The sequence below is a fragment of the Camelus dromedarius genome, chromosome 5, assembly GCF_036321535.1.
Source record: "Camelus dromedarius isolate mCamDro1 chromosome 5, mCamDro1.pat, whole genome shotgun sequence".
Lineage (NCBI taxonomy): Eukaryota > Metazoa > Chordata > Mammalia > Artiodactyla > Camelidae > Camelus > Camelus dromedarius.
In genome coordinates this window covers 77,533,318-77,553,952 of record NC_087440.1, presented here as the reverse complement: position 1 = coordinate 77,553,952, position 20,635 = coordinate 77,533,318, and the positions used below count along the sequence as shown (strand labels likewise).

The 20,635-nt window shown below is 36.2% G+C and overlaps 1 long non-coding RNA gene across 1 annotated transcript in view; it reads left to right on the top strand.

Annotated features, from left to right (window-relative positions):
* The window catches only part of LOC135321414 (uncharacterized), a 69,894-nt gene extending 50,706 nt beyond the window's left edge, over positions 1-19,188 (top strand). Inside the window, exon 3 of the long non-coding RNA XR_010381160.1 lies at positions 19,125-19,188. This is a non-coding gene — a long non-coding RNA (uncharacterized LOC135321414). The remainder of the gene's footprint in view (positions 1-19,124) is intronic.
* Positions 19,189-20,635: the final 1,447 nt, after the last annotated feature.

Genomic DNA, 20,635 nt, shown 5'->3' with positions numbered 1-20,635 from the left:
TTAAAATCATGATCATAATCCCACTGGTCCTCCTCTCCCACATCCAAGTACTTCATTCTTGATCTGCATTTTGAGATGGAAAAGTCCAAATATAAGCATTTTTTTAAGTGCTTTGTTTGAAATAAATTACTCAAAATGGATATCTTATTTATATGGCAAATTTTTTTTTTTATGTTCAACTCCTTCTTGTTAATTGTTACTGTTCTTAACTTTCTGTTTTACATCCTGGGCCTTACATCATTTTTTTCCTCTGTATTTTGGCCATTTAAAAAGCCTGTTGTCAAACACTATGTCTTAGTCTAATTTCTAATATTTCCATTCAGCTTTCTACATCTCCATGTGGAATTCTTTCCCTGAACATCGCATTCATGTCATCCTTCTTCCAAAAATCTAATAGTGAGCTTTGCAACTGTGTGACTAATTTCTTCCAGAACTTGTCACTACCAAATGCTCACACCAAATGTTACACTGTTAGTACATGAGAAACTGTGCATTCAGCAAAGCTCCACTTTATTCCTCAAATAGCCAAAAAAGCTGATGCCAATTTTCATCTTCACTGTGGAGACCTAGTTGCCATGGCTTGGTTTCTGCTGATGGTAACAGAGCTCCCTTGAGAAGCTTTTATTTCTGATAAAGCACACCAATAAATAATGATTGAGGGACTTGCCACAGTAAGTTAAGTTTGAAATCATGGCTTTTCTCCCATGCCTTCTCCTGCAACCTGGTTACAAAACCCAGGCTCCTACAAAATACAGTATGTTGTATATTCTCGCCTAGGGGTCAGCCATGGGAGCCACCAAGGTCAGATTTGGCCAGGTTCATTCATGTACCCTTGTCAATGGCTGACTTTTGCCTACAATTGCTTAATTGAGTCGCGATCACATCATGGTCTAACAACCCCCAAATACTTAGTATCTGTCTTGAGAAATAGTTTACAACCTGCTGTCCAGTGAAAAACAATGATGATTCCAAAGACAGCGTTTCTGTCTTGGTTTCTAATTTCCTTCCTTCTTCCAGTAAAATGTGGTAGCCAACCTAGAAGAAATCTCAAGAGCTCCTTCAACTTTCATGAGAACAAGAGTTCTTAGTCTGGAATTCATCAATGAGAATTTTTTTTCTGCGGCACGCACATGTGTGTGTGTCTGTGTGTGTACATTTTCTGGACGGTGTATATTCAGTAGTTAAGAATATAGTTTGGATTCAGGTGATCCCGATGTTCGAATGCAAGCTCTAATCTGACAGCTTGGCTAGGGGACTTATGCAGATTACTAAGACTTTTCTAAATCTTAATTTTCACACCTGAAAAAAAATAGACCTATTAACACCTACCTGAAAAGACTTCATGAGGATAAAAATACATATGACATTGTCTATTAAGTTCATAAAGCACATGTTGAGTGTTCACCAACAATCAAGCCACTAGGTGGGAAGTCTATTAAATACACAAAATCAAAACAAGTTTACTTGCCACTCTTGTCCTTGAATCAGACTTGAGAACATTTAGTCATCATAATGATTCCAAATCAAGGCTTAGTAACATGTCGAAGAATGAAACGAACTCTACCTTTTCTTTCATGGATAATAGAATAATGAGGTGCCATAGAATGAGCTTAATAAAACACAGCTTGGAAGAGCATGTGTTCACTCAAGTCTCCAGCTTATTTCTCTGAGTAGCCACAAATAAAACCTGGATATTTCTATAAACATATAAACCTATATCCGAGCTTTTTTAAAATTTGTACTTTACTTGCATGCTGATATCACAATTGAGCTCTGAAAGAAAATGGACAAAACAGAATCGTCCTTTGACTTCAAGGTAATTGAAAGAAAAGCAGTCGAATAAAGTTTTTAGAAATCTGACTCATTTGATTGAGGAATACGCAGCACAAATACATATTTAATAGTTGAAGCCTTTTTTAAAAAATAAGTTGACTAAATAGTGATTTTTTTTTTAACCCAGGGAATAAAACAGAAATGATAAATGTAGTTTTAGAAAACATATCTGCCTCTTTCACATCCGTTCCAATCTGAAGTGGTACCAGCAGTGTTGAGAATGACAGTACATATGTTATGACTGTTTGAATTTCAGAAAGCCTGTGGTTAAATTCTGCATAATTGGTTCCTGCTTAAGACAGAGCTTGCAAGAATCCAGGAGGAGACATTAGAGTAGATAAAGAATGAGTGAAAGAAACAAAAAACAGACACTCCTAGTAAGAGGAACCATGTCCACTCTGGGGGGAAGTATTAAGAGGGTCCCACATGGAGCAGGGCTTAGATCTTGGCTGCCTTTTATCTGAGTAACTGATTCAGACAGTGGGATCAGATTTAAGTGGTTACATTTGTAGATGCTGATTGGAGGACAGCGAACATGGAGATAGCTGCCAGAGAGATTCGGAAGGCACCGATGTACTTTGTTACAGCACAGAAGACCAACACATGGCATTTAATAGTTACAAACACATTAGGCTCAGGATATATTTACATAAAAATACAGGGGGAAGGGGCAAGGGGTAGAGCTTTAAAATACAGACATATATGACACAGGATAAAATAAAAATCCATTCAGAGAAGCCTGGATTTGAAAGATTTAATACTTCATGGTCTAAAATATGAGGACTAAACTATGTTAAACTATTTATATTAAGATGGCACAACTTTGGGGAGAACTAGGTTTGCTTGGGGAGCTAAGATAGATTTGGGCACCTTTGACAGTTTGGATGCAAGTTCAAACTTTAGGTCATTTAACAGTGAGAAAAAAGACATAAAAAACTAGGATAAATTAGTGATGTTAGTTCCAACTTTGTGAATATGTGCCTGCAAGTCAATTTACAAAAAATAAAAATAAAAGAGAGAGGATATGCTTGATGCAGTTACATGATGTAAATTTAAAGATGGTGGTATAACATGGGCCTGATAAATCTGAAAAGATGAGCAGCTGACTAAATGAATGTATGCTGGCATAGGACTAAAATATTCTTTGTCTCCCCTTTATCAATTCAGAAATAAACTAGTAAAAATGTCTCATTCTTCAAAAGCAGTTGTACATGTAAGTGTCATCCTTCTAACTTCAACTTAAAGAAAGCAAGTTTGTTATTATCATTACCAGCTTTCAAAACGAATGGGAAAATGCAAGCTACAGGAAGTGAATTATTTCCTTAAAATACACAGCCCCGTTATATGCACAATCAGATGATTCACATGGACTTTAAAAAGAAAACACTTACACGTATTGTCGTGCACAGTGCTACTCGTGTTCTTGTGTAATTGATTGCACAAAACACTCCAGGGTGATGACAGAATCCCTGCTTGTCACTGTGATTGATCGTCTCAGAGTAAAGAGCAAAAATGCAAAAAGTCAGCAAACATTTTAAAATCGAAAACTCGAGACAAGTAGTTTAATTTTTAAGCCAGTGAGCGGATGCTTATAAAAATAAACCAGAACTGATCAGAGAAAAGGAAACCTGAGACTAGATTAAAGATTGGGAATTATTTTAACAAACATTAGTTCATTTCAGAAAAGACCCCATATATTCTGGCTGAGAGTTAAAGATCTTTTCTGCTTAATTCTTAGCAAACAAGATTTCAGGAAATAATCCCATCCCCTAGTTTCTCTGCTTGGAGAAATAAGGCTACACATTCAGAGCAAATAAGTTATATCTTTTGTATGGGCTCTTGGGAGTGTGCTAGAAAGATTTTGAAGACATTTCTAGACTCCTTAAAGAAATTCCTTACACAGTTATCATTGTTTCTTGGAGGGATGCTAGTAGAGTATGTGTGTGTCATCTTGGAGTTAAATGCACAACTTTGACATTTCCCAATTTTTTTTAATTATGATTCACTAGAGAGGATCAGGGCATGCTGCTGCTTCTCTGTAAAAGTATTGATTTGTAGTCATTGAAAAAAACTAACCTGGCCCAACACACTGAATAGTTGAATACATTCTCAGACCACTTTTCACTGGAAAATTAGAAAGTATGTTATCAAGTTTTCATGTTAAAGGTATTCTTTTTTCTTTTTTCTTTCCAGAAAAACAAAATTGACCTGTGTCTGTTAGTCACTATAACATGTATTTGATAGATGAAACAATGTTGAAAGGTACAATAATAATTGTTAAACTTATTGAAAACTGTAGGAATGTTTGATATTATTTACCTTATTTATATACAAGTCCTGGGAGATGAGATTTACTGTCATTGTTTACAGGTAAGGAAATGGAATCTTAGTGAAGTTAAGTAGCTTGCCCAAGGTAATATTAGAGCCAGGAATTAAACCGGACTGGCTTTGCTTTTAGAGTCCACATGAAGAAAGCTTATAAAAATTTGGTATACATGAATTTTAAAGTATTTATTGAATGCCTATCATTTTTTCAGCATTATCATTGGTACTGGAGGAAACATGAACAGAAGAGTTACTGTAAAATGCAACATATTTTTCAACTTAATACAGTTTCTGCAAATCTGAGCAGATAGACTACAATGGAGAGTCAAAGTCACTTACCTAGGAGAATGGGAATGGCTGTCAGCTGTTTTATTGTTGTTGTTACACGTACTTTTCTGAAGTGAGGCCAAAGTATACCAAATAATCAGGTACTAAGTAGAGTTTTTATCTTTTTGCATGAGGCCTCAGATATTAAAACGAAGGCATTATATAGGAGGACTATTATGCTCCCATGATTAGATGTTTGAGATGCATTCTGTATACTGCTTGCAACAACCTCCCAGAGGGGTTGTTTGATCTGCAGCTTGAAGTTCAAGAAATATATGCATTCTGATGCCTGACCTGACAGAGCAGTTGATGGAGGCTTCAGGGGTCAAATCCAGCTCTTTCTGGCTCTAAACAATGCCTTTGTTACCCCTGATCAAACTAACGCACAAGTCTTCAGAGCAGACCTCTTGTAAGCCTGGAGAATCCTCAACTAGACGGCCGTGAGTACGAAATCGCACAGCGCTGGGGTTAAAGTTTGCTTTCAGGAGCTTTCCTCTTTCCCCACACTCTGCACATCAGATCCTACAGTCTAAATAAGGGGAGAACCCAGATGTTAAGCATTATTTTGTGCATCTTTCAGATAATAAAAGAGAGGTGAGCCCCGGACAAGAAAGCAGTTTTTATTTCAGTTTTTATAATTTTTACTTAATTTAATAAAATAATAAAATCACTGTACATCCATAAAATCTATAAACAGGACAGGATATTTTATCCCATATTGTCTTTAAAGCCCTGTTAGCTTGTATTTATTCCTACTTCAGTTAAGCCGTTTTGCATTCAAAAATCTCCTTCTCATGTGGCTAATGCTCTGATGCATTGAAATAGCACTTGGTGTGTTACTGCAAGTTCTGAGAATCCCTGCATGTCTACCCAATCGTTGTTTCCTTCTTTAAAATTCCTCTTGTGGTTTCTACAGTGATAAAATGAAGAACATTTGTGGAAAAAAAAAAAAAAACCTTCCACGGAGACCATCAGTGTGCAAAAGACTCATGTATTTGCTTCAGACAGAAATACATTCTTTGTAGTCTTTTTTTTTTCCCATAAAGAAAACTGAATCATCCATATTGATTGAATCTAGAGTGGAAATGGTCCTGATGGTTCTTTTTCCCTCCTGTACCTCTTCTCCATCAGAAATTCCAGAAGATTGTTTTTCATTTGTTGGGTTTCTTTGTGATTTAATTCAGTAAATTTTGGCTCCGTTGTGCTGTCTATACAGATCATGCAGGGAAAGAAATAATATGTGTAGATAATTCCATAGAATCCTCATAGTGACCCTCTGAGCAAACGAGCAAAAGCCCAGACCAGTGAGTGACGGAGCAAAATTCAACCCAAGGTCTCTCTGAGCCCAAAGCTGCTCCCCAGAGTCCACCACTCAAATTCTACCAGTCGATGGAATTTCATCGGCACATGTCTTGGTCTCCTTCTCGAATCAGTGCAGATCTAGGAAGGGAAGGAGGCTTGTAAAGGCACTCAGATTAAAAAATGCTTGTCTGTATTTTCTTTGATGCCCAAATAATGCATCAGAATTGTTTCCAAAGGACTGTAGGGCAGGACAGAATTAGAACAGTTTACAATAAAGTGTGTTTCCGACATGCACAGTTACCCAAATCCTGTTACCTGGCTCACTTTAGACATTTATTAATCCATTGATTTGTTACCAGAAAATACTAGGGTATCAGTTGTTGGAAATTGTTCATTAAATGGTTTAAAATAGCGTTTGCTGTAAATCTGGGTGTTTGGATCATAGAATTTGAAAATTGAAATTCGTATTAGATTTGTTCTGTTCCAATTCCTTTATGTTAACGTTGGAGGGCCTGCACTTAGAAGATGCACACCGTTGATCAAAGGTAAAATATTCCTATGTACGAGCAGAAGACGGGCATTTTCACTCTGAGTAGAGGGTGCTTTTCATTGACCAGTGCCTTCTCCATTCTTGCTGCACTCACATGTACATGCACCACAAGCGCGCGCACACACACACACACACGCACGCTACACTTCTCTTCATACTTCCTTCATACACATCATTAAAATGCTTCCTGACATGACAAGCTTGAAGATTTAAATAAGTCATATTTTTTAAATGGTTTAGAAAGATCAAGGGAATTTTATGCGTTCAGCGCAGGAAAGAAACCACGGTAAAGAGCTCAAAGCTCTGCCAGAGAAAAGACACACATTCTTGTGGGAATTTCGCTAGGGCCTCCCCACCCACTTCCGGTGCTGCTTTGACTCAGCTTGGATAAAGACATGGGCCTGTGAGTGGCCGTCCGCCTGGAGCTTTGCATATCTCAGTGGGGGGCGTCTGGTGCCGACCCACAGTGGCCTGATGGCCCACTGCTCTCCTGCTGGTTATTGCTTATCAGTTGGGAAGGTGAGAGGGCACCCAGCTTATATGAGGACAGTGAATTTGTGGAAGAAGGAAGAAGAGTATCTGACAGACACCAGGGAGCCAGAAAGTGTGTTTGCACCAACAAAGTCTCCCTCCTTCCTCAAGGTGTCACCCCTTGGTCCGGTGCCGGGTCTGGCAGTCCATGGGGTCTCATCAGCGATGTCCCTTCTTGCTTTAATTCAAAGTAATTGTAGTCTTAAAATCCTAAATTACTAATGAATTCTTACTTGTTTATCTGGATTTGATTTATTCACAATTTTCACTGTCTGGAGGAAGACTCACGTTCCAAGAAAACAAGCATAATTTTCAAAATTTCGTGGGAACACGAGGAAATTACAGGATTTGAGGAAGTTGTCATATAATTAATCCTAACTCCTAGGCTTACATGTCAGCATCTTTGTAAGGAAAATGGACTTGCTTGTTATTTTTTTTTAATTCTTATTTTTTATTGTGTAGTTGATTTACAATGTTAGTTTCAGTTGTACAGCAAAGCAATTCAGCTATACACATATATAAAATTTTTTCAGATTCTTTTCCATTACAGCTCATTGCAGGAAATTAAATATAATTCCCTCTGCTATACAGTAGGTCCTTGTTCTTTATCTCTCTTAGATATAGTAATGTATAGCTGTTAATCTCAAACTTGCTTTTTTAAATGATGATACTTTATCTTCATATATATCTCAAGATTTTAACCTTGGTTTAAAAAAATTATTAGATTAAAGCAGAAATACATGTATATATCGATATCTACATATTTGCATACATAAAATGTCGCAGCAACGAAGTGTTAAACAAAAAGAGATTTGACGCAGATATTGCTTTTCTTTTGTAGTATAGAGATCTTCCTTGACACAGTGGGGTTGGCTCATGACAAACCCATCATAAGTTGAAAATATCTTAAGCTGAAAATGCGTTTAATACACCTAACCTACCAAACATCATGGCTTAGCCTAGCCCCCCTCAAACACTTACGTTACATTACTTCTCAGAACACTTACATTAGCCTACAGCTGGGCAAAATCATCGAACACAAGCGCTGTTTTATAATAAAGCGCAAATATCTCATGTCATTTATTGAATACTGAGCTGAAAGTGAAAAACAGAATGGTTGTGTGGGTACAGAGTGCTTGTAAATGTATCGGTGGTTTACTGTTGTGATCACATGACTGACCAGGAACTCTGGCTCGCTGCCCCTGCCCGGCATCAGGAAAGAATGTTTTTCTGCATATCACTAGCCCAGGAGAAGATCAAAATTCAGGATTTGAAGTCAGGTTTCTACTGAATGCATATGGCTTTCACACCATCATAAAGTCGAAAAATCTTAAGTTGAACCAAATCTTAAGTTGGGACCATCTGTATTCTATGAGAAACTTTTAATTAAAGTTTTATTGCAGAATATTCAAGCCCTACTCTGAAACCAGTCTGTTCAATAGCTTTTTTTTTTTTTTTTTTTTTGGTACTCTCCTGTGAAACCATGGAGACAGAGTTGGAATTGTGTTCATGAGAAATTTAATTTCAACATCTGTTTACCTAACCACCTGTTTACCTCTCTACTTAACTGTCTTTGACTCTATTGCTCCTTTTCATCTAACTGCTGTGTAAGGGTGTGTCTTCAAATCTTCACCACTTGAATAGACAGAAAACAGTCCTTTGTTTTGCACTAAGAACCCAAGGGTTCCCTGATGAGATCTGATTATCTTGTTTGCATTGAAAGTATCATTTTTACCTCAAAGGTTCCACATCATTTAAATATTTGCTTTGCATATGATTTGGAAATGAAAATTTTAATGAGGTCCCAAAGCAGAAGAGCAAGCATCAGACTGTCATTCTCCCAGTTGAGTTAGTTCTTTACATGGACGTGGCTTCACAAAGCACCAAAGTCAGTTAGGAAGGGAACTTTTTTTGGAATAAAAAGGAAAATCTGGGCTGTGTGTATGTGTGTGGGTTTGAAGGGGTAGTTTATGTGTGTGTTTTTGTTTGGAAAAAAAAAACAATATTGATGACCTCTTACTTACCAGGTATATTGTTAGGTACTTAACAGGAAATATTTCAGAGAATTCTTAACTGTGAAGTAACTCTAAAAATCCTTATTTTAAATGTTAGATGACTGAATTTCTCCTAGGTTATCAAATTTATAAGTAAAAGAGTAAGAATTTGTACCTAAATTTGTATCACTGTACCCACTTCTATTTATAGCTTTTGCTGTAAAAGCTACATTGATATCATAGAAAACTTAAGAAAAAAAATCACCAAATACAATAGACCACACATAAATTTTAACCAGAGAAAAGGAAAAAAATGTATATTAATTTTCCATTATAAATTATATATATACATAAAATATATATAAAAATATATCTGTGCCAGTTTACAGATTGTACAATTTCTCCTTGTATTATAATGATATTATTTCTCCTTTGATTTTGCTCAGTTCTCTAATGGAGCTAGTAGAGTGTCTTCCCATCATTGGTTTTATATTTCTTTCTGCTCTTTAAGGTGTTTACACACATTTGATTCTTACTCACGTTGATTAACTTGAGACGAAAAAGAGATGATTGTTCAAATGGGTACCAGCAAATTAAGATAAGCACAATTTACATTGTTCACTCACTTGTGCTCGAGTGTCTCTCCCTCTGGATTAAAATTAGCCGAGAAGGAAGGCAAATCTGACATGTTGATCAGTCCTTGTCAGAGCTGACAAATGGAAAACCTGTCAGTTTAGTTCACAGCAGGAGTGCAATCTCTTCTTTCTGAATTAAATAGTGTGATGTGGATTTTATAAATTCCAGATTCTTTTCTGAGCCTCAGAAGAGGAGCACCATCATTCCCTAGACATTTTCTAGTCAAGAGTTTCAAAAACTCAGTTTCATCACACCTTGGAAATAATGTAAACATTTACACTTAGTGAAAGTATATTTGCTACTCACTGAATAATTAAAGGGACTAGTAATGGAAGAGGTCAGGACCACAGAGAGGACACAAGGTAAAGCACTCCCTATCTCAGGAGATAATGTCACATCCTTGATGTGTCTTTCTCACTCTAATTCCTATTACTCTGTGTTTCTATTGCCAATTTACCATTTATAAGATAACATTATAACTGGTTTTGTCATTCTCCACCAGTAAACTATGAACTCACTGAGAGTTATGACCAAGTATTGGTGGTTATTATTTCATACACACACACACACACACACACACACACACACACACACACATATATATATACACACACCTGTATGCCCTAGAGTCAATTTGAATATCATATACAGTTGACCCTTGAACAACATGAGAGATTAGGGATGCTCACCCCACACACAGTTGAAAATCCATACAGAAATTTTGACTCCCCCCCAAACTTAATTACTAATAACTTACAGTTGGCTGGAAGCCTTACTGATAACATAGGCCATCAATTAACATATTTTGTATGTTGTATGTATTATATACTATATTCTTAAAATAAAGTAAAATAGAGAAAAAATGTTATTAAGGCAATCATAGGGACAAGAAAATATATTTAAAAAACATCTATGTGTTTATAGAAAAAGAAAATCATGTCTAAGTGGACCTATACAGTTCAAATCTGTGTTATCCAAGGGTCAACTATATTTCAGGATTGATACATGTTTGTTTTCTGAATGTGTGTTAATGACAGATTAAGTAAATAAATCTGATTACTTGTTTATATAATATCTTGGTCATCTGGAATATGGTGTGGTGCGCTGAGAACACCACCACTGAAACTTCAGGCTTCATTCTTGAGATCAAGTGATTCTAACTGAAAACATCCTTTGCCTTATGTGGTAAGGTCTTAATTCAGAGAGTCAAGCACATGGATGGTGTGTTTAGGAAGTATGATAGAGACTGAACAAGGACATGTTAAAATTTAAGATGCTGTAGATGCTTCTTGATTTATGCACAAATAGACATGACCCATTTATCATTAGCATTATAGCAGTAGCGTTATAGGTATCTCTCTCTTCTCTCCAACTTTTTGATTAACTATGCTCTCCAAGTTCCTCTCCAGATCACAGTATTTTAATTGTAGAATACATTTTAGTTCTGATATGGTAGTAATAAAGCTAACATCATGATAAGAAAATTTTAAACTGCGTTGACAGTTTTAAAGAGCAAAGTTGACACTGGAATAATTAAAACCATAATGCGTAATCATGAAGCGCTTTCCTAGAATGCAGATAAAAGTAACTTAAAATGATAGTTATGGTGTAAAGTAAAGGTATTTCTAGATTAGCAATTATACGTGCACAGAAAGGAGAAGTCAGAACACGTGGCTTAGAGGTAATAATGCTTGTAGCTAAAGGTGACTACAAAAAAAAAAACCAAAAAAACAGAGAAACAAATTTTAAAACTGCTCTGTATTTCAGCCTAACAGATTAGAGATTGAGCCATGGTTTACTTTGGAAAACATATATAATTAACAGACAAAAACGTTTGCATGAGAATTCATGTAGGTTAACATTATAATAACGTTTATAATATAATCAGGGTTATTGCAGCCTTGACTCAATGATCCTGGATGCCAGAACACAGTGGAAAAAGCCCAGGGTGTTTAATGCAAAATGACTTATTGTTATAGTCAAGTTCTTTTTTGAACTACAAGATTCAACACAAAAATCTCATAGAAAACTAATGAAGCTGTGCATTTCCAAACTTAAAATATATCTAGAAATAGACAGTGGTGTCTTAAATTCTTCTGGACTCATATCAGCCTTTTTTCCTTCTTTGTCTGCACCTGTCAGTTTCCATTTCATAGTCACAGTTTTTGTTTTTCAACAACTTTGGCGTGAATGTCACTTGGCCTTGTCGTGATTCTGACACTAGACTCTGCCCTTTTGTGACCTTTCATGGCAGCTAACCCTAACAGTTGCCCGGAAGTCTTTGTCTCAAGAGAGAAATGTAATTGTCACTGGCTAGCTGATAGGTAATATTTCCCTCAGGCCAGTCATCTAAGGCAAGGTAAAAGGCAGAGTCACATGCTCCCTTAGTTTTTTCTCCATAGCATTGGGAAGTAGGATAATTTAAGAAATACATGTTTGGTGCATAAATATTATGTTGAACTCAATTTACATTCCATGAAACTATAACAGAAATATTTGCTCAATAATAAAAGGCTTCAGGAAATGTATCATATTCAAAATCCCTTTAAAAGTGTTGAATCCCTATTCTAGGTTGCTAAGTGAGGACTACACATATTAACAACAAAAGGGCAAGAAAGTAAAATAAAAGGTATATGGGTGGGCATTTAAATCAGTTAAGCACTGAACTACATAATAAAACATAGCCCGTGATAATTCTTTATAAGAAGACGTATAATATATTTGTTATCTACTCCAAGCTCCAACTACTTGCCAATAAACAGAGAGTTGTTGGGGCAGGGAGTGGCAACTTCATTCAGAAAGCCAGCAGATCAGGAAGATGGTGGGCTAGTATTCCAAAGAACCATCTTCTCTGAGTTGGAATTCAGACTTCTTTTATACTGAAAGGGGTGGGGGTAAAGTCCTGGTTCCAGCCGGAGCCCCGAGGGGATGTGTTCATTTCTTCCTTCCTGCAGCCATTCACTGGTGAGCCTGGTCAGGAGGTTTTCTGTGAGCTAAACAAAGGTATTTTAGCTTGACACTCATTACATGGGAGGCAGGGTTCCCAGAGATGGGCCATTATGTACAATTTTAGCTTGTAGGCAACATCCCTTTAGTGATTAACTTATAGCAAAAGCAATAGAATACAAAGTTTAACGTAAAAGAAATAGATCCAATATGGAGTCAGGTTTGTTCTTCCCTATTACGCAATGATTAATAATGTTAATAAAATAACATACAAGGATTCAAACCATAGGTTTTAATAATAAAGTCGAGAAAAATGTTGTGCTCTTCTAGTGAGAGCACAAGTTTTCTGACGGATTCATCCCCATCAGTATCTATTCACCCTCTCCTAGAACTTCTGTCTCTTGGAAGTACTGAGAACCCAGATTAATTCACTGAAACTCAATCCTTAATCTTTATGTTTTCTAAGCCTGTTAGTGAATAGGAGATCTCTTTCTTTTGGATTTGAAATTGATAGGTTAGGTGCCTGGAATTTGGTAAGATCAGTGTGGAGTCATGCTACCTGGAAATTAAGTGAACACTTGAAGTTAGCAATAAAAAGACATTGGCTCCTGGTGATGTAATTTGAGCACCTGGATTTAGCCATACTGCTCCATACATTCTGACTTTTTAACACCAATTTGATTTGCATTTCTTTCCCTTGCAGCTATGTCAATTCTAAATATTATAAGCATGTTTCTCAAAACCTTAAACAAATTCATGTAGATGTAATGTTTCCTCTTTTTTCTCTTATTAGTTCTACCTAAATAGGACATTCTTGTCCTCATTATTCAGTTTAGTTTAATTCCCTTAAATCCCTTTAAATGGATTGTGAGATTCTTTCCTGATGGGTTTTTGTTTGATATGGTAATTTTTCCAAGGGTACTGTTTTAAGAAACCTTATAGGCTAAGTTGCTGGGATTTCTGTAATAGTGATGGAGTCACAGGTTGTGATGAAGTTTTGGTACTTTAATGCCAGTAGGCTAACAGGAAATATGCTAGAGAGCTGGAATTCCCCCGAGGACGTGTGTGAGGTGGCTGCACTTTGTCATCAGTTCTTTCCTGGTGCAAACAAAAGAGAACATGTCCTCTCTTTCCAAATGTACCGGAAGCAGTTTGCCCACCAGTGCTGCCTTCTTCCACGAGCCCTGTGTCAGCTGGCTTGGAGGACAGTTTACAACAAATGGGCAGGAAGATTTCTATCCTGCATCTATCTGGGAGTTCTCTCAGATCAAATGTCACTTTTGCTCCAGTCTGCCCAGGGGAAAAAAGCCCGACAATATGCAAGGAAGGTTCAATTTCTTCAGATACTTCAAAGCCTCAGAAGCGCATGGAATTCCCTCCCATCCACACCTACAAACTCATTTTGACAGACAGATGATTTACACAGGGAAATGGGAGAGAATTTGCTTTCCATCTTTATCGGTCCTATTCTTGTTTATAAAACTGAATTTGGATTCTCTCTGAGTCAACTTAGAATTTAACATCAAAGAGAACGTAATACATAGATCAGGCTATAGAAACAAAGAAAGCAAAACGATGAACAACAGGCTTATAGAGCAAGGGGACACAGGGATGAGGAAATGTGTCTGTTATGACAAAAAGGCTAAGTGTGGGCACCCTCTGTTAATCTACAACCTCTTTTTGGACTGAAAATTAAAAGTCAACCGTATGCTTTTTCCAAAAACAAAATTTGCACCTAACAAAATGTCAGAACATAAAAAGGACGGTCAAAGGTCATGTTAGACAAAAACACACAAGGTAGGGGGAGGAAGTGGTGGTAAGAGTAATACTTCCATGCACAGTAGACATCAAGGCAGAAAGCCTTAAACAAAACAAAAGAAGAGCTTATTTTATATTCTTATAATGTATAATCTGCAATGAGACTGTAACTGTCATAACCCTTGATGAGTCAAATACAGCATCAACTGGCTATGACTTAGTTTTAAAGCAAAAAAGGAAACAAGATGAAGAATACAGAGAGAAATAATAATAGTAGGGGACAATAGTATGTAAGTCTTACTCATGACTCATCAAGTTGGTTGAAAGTGTACAGAGCAACCCTTTTTTTTCAAAACCAAGCAATATGTGGGTTTATTTAAAAGAAAAAAATGTAGAGGCATAATATTTGCTCACACCATTTTTATTCCATTATTTAAATATGTTGAGTCACAAAATTAGCAATGCATTTCTGTCCTTCCCAAACTATAAAAGTACAAATTAAATACAAACCAAATTTTAAAAAAACAATACAATTCAAATTACAGTCACATTTGGATTTGACAGTAGCAATATGCTGTATGTTTCAGGTTTCATTTGTTATCAGTTCCCTTTGATTTCTGACATTATTTTTATCATTGGAAAGTAAAGCACAGTGATTAAGCCCAGAAGCTGTGAAAACATCCGGCTGTAAAGTGCCCTTTTATAAATAAATCTCCAGGTAATCTTGGAAGGTTACTTACCCTCCCTGTGCCTCAGAGTTGTATCTGTGAAATGGGCACTTACCTCAGAAGACTGTTGTAGGTGTACTTCTAACAGAAACTGGCACACAGTAAACAGCATGCATGCTCATTTCTAAAATAACGTTTTTTTTTAATTTTCTTGCATTCATTGTGAGACAATTATTTGACTTATCTTTAGCCAAATACCAAGCTTACATATAAAATGAAATATTTTTCTGCAAGGCCTTTGCTTTCAGCTAAAGAACTTTTACAAATTTGTGAGTACAGTTTAACAATAAATCATAAAATTTCAAAGAAATGGTTTCCTCACTGCAGGATTTAGAATATATTTCTAGACCATGAGGTGTATGTGTGTCAGTATATATATATATATATATGTGTGTATGTGTGTGTATTATATATAACAATATATATAATAATGCATATACATATATATACACATTAATTTCTTCTCTGTTAAGTGCACCTCTGGGGAAAGGTTTGAGAAACAGAAGTTTAACAGTGATGTTAGAGGACTTCCAACAAAAATTATTTTACAATTTATTTCACTTTTTGCTAAACTAGACCTTAATAAAAAATGCAAAATATTAAGGTTCGTTTATTCACACAACACTCATTCATGGTTTGTCAATTTTATCTAGGTACTGTGGGAGGAACTATTAGGAAAAAAAAAAAAGACAAAATGATCCTAAAATATGGTCTCAAACCTTAAATGACCAAAGGGAGAGAGATCCTTTGGAGAAAAACAAAACATAAAAGGCCTAAGAAGAAATCAAAGCTGGCATTTCGTGCTTTAATGTAGCTAACAAAAATCTGGTTAATGTAAGAGAGGTAAGCGTTATAAGAGATGGAATTTTATCAGTTGAAAAATATGGTAGCAGAATGTAAGCTGCCCAGTATCTTTTATTAGTTTGAAAACATCATTCAACTGATTTTAATATATTCAAAATCAAAAGGAATATATTATTTTATTCAACCTAAAGGAGATTAACAAGTAAAATATTCTGGATGTATTTGAAAAGGCAGGCAAATTTTATAGTCAATAATTACATTAGTATCCTTGAGAACAAAGACGATCATATGGACCCTCGGAGCTCCTCTATCACAGCACAGCTGATGGCCTTTGGGGGTCGTGACAAAGATTTTTCCCAGGATAAGTATGATCCAATTGGAGATGTTGTGTTTCTTTCTCCCCTCCAACTTCTAACCTACCTTGGAAGCATCCCTGCAGATCACTGGCAGCAGAAAGGCCACCGAGATTTCAAATTGAGTCTTACTGAACCTAAGTGTCTTCTGTCTTCTCATGGGCCCTGGAAAAGAATATGTGAATTTATAAGAAGCAGCACGAGGCACTGGGGATGTAGACTGTGAAGCAAGATGTAGAAGATGAGTGTCTCACAGGAGGTGTGCTCCACGAGGTCACATCAGTGCAATCCATCGTTCACCGCTACTCATGCTGAACCAAAATGGAAGCACAACACGGTTCATTTATGGCCATGAAGCGCTGCAACGACGGCACTGTGTGGGCCAGAACTTGCTTCACACAATAGGAATCACCTCCTGCTGTGGCTCCTCTGCCTTTTTCTCCTGCTATTTTATTTGCAGCCACACTTTAGAACAATGTTTTTACATGCTTGGTTGTGGACTTTTCTTAACCATATATGGCAGTCAGGGTAAAGAATTATGTCTGTGTTTATTTTTTTCTAAATCTCAATGGAAAACACATCTTTTCCCAAATGTGTTCTTGAAATATTTACTTTGTGAAAATAAAACGATCACTTGGGGAAGCAGATTCAGATCTTGTGCCAACCGTAAACTCAGCCCTGTGTTTTGTCACAATCAGATTTTATTTTTTTGCTCTCTTTATTTTAAGAATGTTTCACATGGAGTGACTATTTTAATTAAAATGCTATTTTGATACTATCTTGCTGTAGACACTACAGTGAAGGGGGATAAAAGACAAATAGAACTGTAATTTTCTTAAAAACAAGATAGAAACATGATGGTACAAATTTTGAAAGGGATTCTAGGATTAAGATTAAAAATGAAAAAGTGATTTTACCACCAACAGTTTTCCAAGAAGGAAGTTTTAGGATTATGATACATAGTAATTTATACTATATGTAAACAGTTGAGGGGAAGCAATTGACAAATTGGTCATATATATTCTGTAATCACATTAAAACTGTAGTTGCTACCATTCAAATTTATAAGTTGTTTTCATTTATATTTATTATTAAAACGAATACCATGAGATGATTGTTCCTCTCACCTCACACTTCCCAGATGAGAAAAAAGAAAGTCCTAGAATTTCACTGATTATCCTATGTTCATACGGTTCATTAATCATAGATGACTCCTTTATCTTGTACTTTCTAAACCATTATTCTTTCAACCGCATCACAGTTATCTCATTTTTATTCTTCATCTTCATTTTTGTCATATATAGAGAGAGAATGAAGGGAAATTAGTATCTGCTTAGGAAGAAAAAAGAGGTGCTTCCAACTTTAATTAAAGAGTTTGTGTGTGAGTGTGTGTGTGTGTGTGTGTGTGTTTGTGTGTGTGTGTGTGTTTCCTTATCAACCTTGTTGGAGATCTGTGAACCCTAGTAGTCTTTTATTATTCCTTTCAAAAACCTACTTTTGGTGTTGATACTTTTTTCATTGTGCTTTCTTTTTACGTTCTTTAAGGTCTGCTTTTTATAATTTCCTCGCGTCTTGGGTTGGATCGTGTTCCTCATAATGATGTGTTCAAGTCCCAGTCCTTGACACTGGTGAATGTGGCTTGATTCAGATATGGTGTCTTTGCAGACATAATTAACATGTAAGTTAAGATGACACCATCCTGGAGTAGAGTGGGCCTTTAACTGGATATGACAGGTGTTCTTACAAGAAGAGAAGAGGTACGAAGACAGACACTGGGGAGGACACCAGTGTGACAACACAGTAGAGACTGGAATTATGCAGCTGCAAGGCGAGGAACGCCCAGGGTTGCTTGCAACCACTGGACCCTAGGGGATCGTATGGACCAGATTTTCTCTTTGAGTCCCCAAGAGGATCCAATCCTGTCAATACTTTGACCTGAGATTTCTGGCCTTCTGAATAGTGCGAGAATAAATTTCTGTTGTTCTAAGTCACCCAATTTGTGGTAATTTGTTACATATCCCTGGAAAAGTAACACGTCGACCTTCCTCTCTGGGTTTAATTTGCTGCTTTCTTTCTCACTTCTTGAGATGGAGCCTTAGAGCACTGAAGTTTTCTTCTTTCTAAATGTGCCTTTAAATTACACCTTTCTTGGTAAACACAGCATTAGTTATATACCACACATGTTGATATGTTTCATTTTCATAGTTACTCAGTTCACTATTTGCTGATTTCCTTTTCCACTATGATTATGTAGACATATAGTATAATTTCAAACTATGTGGCTATTTTTACTTACCTTGTTTTGAATTGAATTCCAGTTTAATTCTTTAGTCAGAGAAAATATTCTAAATTATTTTCAATCTTTTTGAAATTTTTCAAGAATTGTTTTATGGCTCATATGATCAGTATTAGTATGGTTTAGAGACATTTGAAAGAATGTGTAATCTGTCAATTTGGAGTATAATATTAGCTAAAGTGTGTTAATCAGGTTATTCATATCTTCTTTATTCTTACTGTTTTCTTCTAGTTCTGTCAACTCATCCAATAAGTTTTTTGAAACTGTGTTATTATATGCATTCATATAGGTAAACTGACCATTTAATCAATATGTAATGTCTCTCTTTTTCTCTGGCAGTTAATTTAAAGTGTACTTTCTCTGATACTTGTATAACTACATGATATGTTTTGTTTTTTACTTTCAACATGTCTGTGTATTTAAAGTATGTTAGTAAATGGAATGGTTTAATTTTTTCCTTCTTTTTTTTAAAATCCAGTGTAACAATCTTTGTTTTTCACTTTATGCGTCTATGATTGATGATTATTCCATATCTATGTATTTCTTATTCAAAGTTCATTAATTTAAAACATAAAATCTTTTCAAAATGTATGAATCTCAAATGCCCTGTACGTATTTGTGGTCATTTTCAGGGCAATGAGTAATATGGCAGAGATTTTGAGGTACTAAATATTTGCAAGATTAAAATGAATTTTCTATTTATCATTTCCCTCTAAAGAGTCAACATATTCTATATCTTAGGTAAGACTATGGCAGAACTGGGACCCGTACCGAAGACATCAGCATACTTGTCCATATTTGTAAGGTAAGCGGTAAAGAATGGTGTGTTCGGTCTTGTGTGCTTCTTCCACGTATCCTGTTGGATTCTGCTTATCTAACTCATTTGACATGTTGTGCGCCCAGCAGGATTGGTTCTGCAGAACATCATGTTATTATTCAACTCTTTTAACTTCAAATGAGATACAAATATATTCTTTCAACTGTCTCTCTCATGTGGCAATAGAAGGAACTTAGAAGGTGGAAATCAAGTAATGGATATCATGTTTCAAGAGTTCAGTTGGAGTTAGAGGATGTGTTATGATTAAAGAAGCAGGAATAGAGTGTGTGTCAACATGTGTGGGTTCACTGGGAATCACAAGAGCCCTGTTCCATTGAACATAGCTGTCTTGGTCACCTATTCAGTTACTTAATTTTGAGAAGATATCTTAGTACTTTGTTAAAACAAATTTCATGGTGATATCAGTTTAATATTCTCTTCTAGATGATATAGTGTTGATACCAAGAAAAACAATGATTTCATTTAGCAGCAACTTACTATGTAGGAATGAACTGTCCCAGACACCTTACATGCATTACTCCTCTAACATTCACAAGAATCACGCAGATTTTGTGTAATTATTGCTATTTTATAGAGGTGGAGAAAATTTATAGGGTTCAATAAATGTCAAAGGCCCAGAATTGGGAAATAGGGAAGCCATAATTTAAAGTCAGTTTGTTGTTTTTCTTGTTGTTGTTCAAAGTCTTTGCTGGCAGCCACTCAGCAGGTCTGATATGAAATAATCCATGTTCTACTGAGACCCTGAGACATTCAGGAATCATAGGGCAGTTTTGTTAAGGAAAAGAGAGAATGAGGCAGAGTACAGTAGGGCACAGTGGTCCTGGGAAGTAGTAAAAAATGTGACTGCAAGATAAAGAAAGAATGCTATATGAAAAATGTTGCTTTATTCTCAATTCTGCTTGTGGGTGAATCTAGCGAAGACTTAGGAGGGGGAAGGTGGAAAACTCTATTCTCATGAAAGAAAACTATTAAAAAATTAGTTGAAAAACCAATGCGCCTATTAATAAGCATAGTTAGCATTTCAAATTATATGACTATCAGGTATTCATTTATTTACTTTTTCATCAACTATTTACTGAGCACTTTCTATGTGTAGGCACTCAACTAAATAAGAGGTGGCAATACAGGAAATATCTATAGACAGACACCAGACCTTTCCATTTGGAGTGGCTTTGCTATAACCTTAACTGGCATATGACCCTACCTTCCCCTTGTCTGGTTATGGGGAGTTACACTATGGTGATGAGGTGAAGCAGAGGTGGCTGAGCAGGTGGAACTGGCCCACGAGGTCTGCAAGTTTGATCTGAACAACCCATGGGAGGCCTTCCTTGCGTATCGCCGGACCCCTGAGAGTTTCAGGCTTAAAGTCAAAGGCAAGAACCCAAAACCAGTCCTAGGAAAGGTATGTGTGTCC